We start from the raw sequence: 3,761 nt of genomic DNA, 5'->3' as shown, positions 1-3,761 counted from the left end.
GGTAGGAGTAAATTTGGCCGGATAGTATAACGGTAGGGTAAATTTGACCGGATAGTATAACAGAGGTTAAATGTAGACAATATCCGAAGTAGCGGGATATAATTGGCCCTTGTCCTTTCTTTTTTTAAATTTAATTTATATTTTATTTTTAAATTATTTTATAGTATACTGTGCCTATATCTTTTTATATCTTCTTGTTACTGAAAAAAATTATCAAGTTACTAGTCGCTTCCCTACAAAGGCTTTATATCTTTCTCCTTTTTTGAAGCAAGGATCTTGTCCTTGTTTATAAATTGATACACCAACATCTTAATTGGTGAACTCATGGCACAATCAAAGGTGAAACACCGACAATTTATAAGAACATAAAGTAAACTATAATTATACCATCAAGACTTCCTGCTAAATTAAATAGAAAAAGAAACTGAATAAATTTCTTATCTTATTGTGGAAAAAGAATAGCAGAAAGATGGCAATTTGACAAAGCTAAGCCATTTCCGCCACAAAAATGTTTCAGTTTCACATAATTCAACTACTACATAAATTCAAGCACGCCAACAAACTCGTTAAACATGCTATAAACCCATAACTATTTGACATTGGCCATGGAAATTTGGCGACAGAATATATGTTAAGGGTAAGATTTTTCCAATTTAATATATATGAAAAAAATTTGATATTTAACGTATACACACAGTATATTTTTTTACTCGAAAGGTATTCAATTAATCACCCTTACTGGCACGTAACTATGCTCCTGCGTGGAATAAAATCCGGGATCTTTGTATATTCGTTACTTTTAGTGTCAACGCAACATTCAAAAGGTAATACATGCACCAAGGAAAAGAAAATTAGAGGGAAAAAAAGATCACAGGTAAAAAGTGAAAACCTACCTTAATTACGACCTACTAATTACTTTCCTCCAAAACTAATGGCAAATTGCATCACACCCACTCGGATGTAGCATAGCACGGGCTTGCAAATTCAATAGAACCTATTGTTTCGACTTGAATATATATATATATATATATATATATATATATATATATATATATATATATATATATATATTCAAAACTTATATTCTCAACTCTGAATAAATGTTGGAAAACGCTCTCTATGTGTGAGATGGACGAAATGTCTAAAATGTGGGCTTTGATAGAAAGAGTGGATAGGGAAAGTATGATTTAGTTAACATGTGGGTGCCATTATTATGCTCCACCATGTTACTTTGTTCAAGAATCAAGATAGCACACAATATTAATGTCACGTCCACAGAATCCTAACACTACAAAGAATCAAAAAATTAGTGACGGATAAATTTTGTTGCTAAACAAAAAGGTTCATCGCTAATCTTATTTGTGACAGATTAGTAATAAACTATTAAGAAATTCTTAATTAGTTACGTAGCAATTTAGCGATAGAATATCTATTAAGTTCGTAACTTTTTTTTTTTGTAGTGTAATATAATCGAACGACTGACATAATGACAAAAGGTTACATAATATAAAATATAGAAGATAGATGATAACTAACGTAGATTAACAGTTAGAATACCATAAGCAAAATTTATAATTAATAATCATCATATGGATTTGCCAAGTTGAATTTAGACGTTGAGCTTCACGTCTTAACCTTCTAATTGCCGACATATAATGGACATTATTACTGTGAATTATCATATTTTGTTGACTTAAAATAAAAGATAACATAAGATATATTGAACAAGTTGTTTTGACTTGGAGCATTCATAAAGTTAAAAAGACTATTAGGAACAGAAATATTTTGCATGAATTATTGACATCTGGATATCATTATTGTTATTTTCAGATTTTTTAAAATATTATTACATTCAATAAACAGTATCCGGTCAAATAAAACTTAAAGTTAATTGAGATTGTTTGACGTGTCAATTTAGCAGTTGGGATTTGGGATACTATTATGCCCATAGTAATAGATTTGTTGAACGTGCTTCTTTCCTTGTCTATAAGATAACGAACCAAGATATTGATGTACTTTAATTTCCACTTATTAATAGACCAACAAAAATATATTTGTTGAAAAGCGTTTGCACATAAATTTAATTACAAAACTGCTTTTTGTTTCTTATTAAAAAGAAATTGTAACATTTCTCAATCTGTACATGTCACACACACGTATTACTGCATGCATGCATATATATTCACTAATATATAGTTCTACATGTCGTAAAAATTAAATACTATAAAATGATTCTGATATTGGGCAGGATTCACCATTTATTAGACATAGCATATAAGTCAATAATAGTAATAGTATAAATGAGACATGAACTGTTCAACCTCTTTCAAGAAAATGCTTTACACACTGGGACATTATCGAAAAGAAGGGTCCAAAAGAGATAGGTCTAGTCATCCTTCTTACCCCCTCTATAAGTATAGCGCGGTAAGAGAACAAGCTAGCTGCTCGTTATACCATGCCTACTCGTCCCGTCCTATTTGTATCCAGCTACAATCTATTCTTTTAAGCTTAGGGGCTCCTCAACCCATCGTCACCCATTTGTCCTTGCTTATGAAGAAATAGAACCACTATCTCTTATTCGATCTATTTTCTTCTACCTTTATAGCTTGTAATTTATTAAGATCATGTAGCATAATCATGATTCCGTTTTCACATTTTATTAGTTTAATTTTCTTCACACCTACCACAAACATGATTCCACTTCTTTAACTTTTCTCCAATAATAAGGACTATTAAGCTCGAGAAATATTATTAAAAGGAGGACCAAAAATATGGTATCATGCATGGACACCGCACAAGTACTAGAAAATTAAACAATATATAAATTGCATGTTACTCCTAGGACCATTCTATAATCTCTATAATTTAAAATACCGAGACCTGAAATTATGAAAATGGATAATCTTTTAATTAGTTATACGGACAACTAAACCATTAATATTATATTTAGATTAAGTGGATGTAATTGAACTCTTCAATGAATATTATATTCAAATTACATGACATTCCTCATATAAATATTGTTGAACATAATTGTATTTCGCATAAATCTTGTTTCTTATGTTTCTTGTTTATTTAGGAGTTGAAATAACTGTTAAAAACTTTTCACTACTTGGGAAAACCTAAATCTACTTAGGCTTTCCCCCTTTTTCTTTTCGCATAATTGATTTTTAATAGGAATTTCCAAATATTCTTTTTGTAGATTCTTATTATGTGGGGACTTTAGAATTCAATCTTGACCACCAATTTAAGGATAAACAAACTAGAACCTACTTTTGCTTGATATAATAACATATTCTTTAATTGGAATAGTCATAAGGTTGAACCAAAATCTGATATTTTCTTTTTATAAGGTCAATTAATGATGGCTTCCTCCTTTTGCTTTCTAAGAAAGATAAAATCAAAGTTTTTTTTTTTTTTTCTAAATAAGTTGAAAGCAATTGCGGAGTTGCATTGTTTTACACATTTATTATGGAAGAATATGTATTTTATATGTCAATAACTTTATTTGATTAGGGACAACTCTTCGTTATCCTTTCAAACAAAATATTCGTTTTAATATTTGTGAACCTATTTAATTGACAAAAAGTTTAAGAAATATAAAACGTTTGAAAATTTATTATTTGGACATACCATAATTGTGAGCACGTGATTTTTGCCTCGCTTGAACTATTCCTATAAAATTCTTAAAATTAGATTTTTTTTTTTATTATCTGAATTTCAGGCAATTAATTGCGGGATTTTCGTGTTTGTTTTGCATT

The sequence above is a fragment of the Nicotiana attenuata genome, unplaced genomic scaffold (assembly GCF_001879085.1).
Source record: "Nicotiana attenuata strain UT unplaced genomic scaffold, NIATTr2, whole genome shotgun sequence".
NCBI lineage: Eukaryota > Viridiplantae > Streptophyta > Magnoliopsida > Solanales > Solanaceae > Nicotiana > Nicotiana attenuata.
This window is presented reverse-complemented; position numbering follows the sequence as displayed.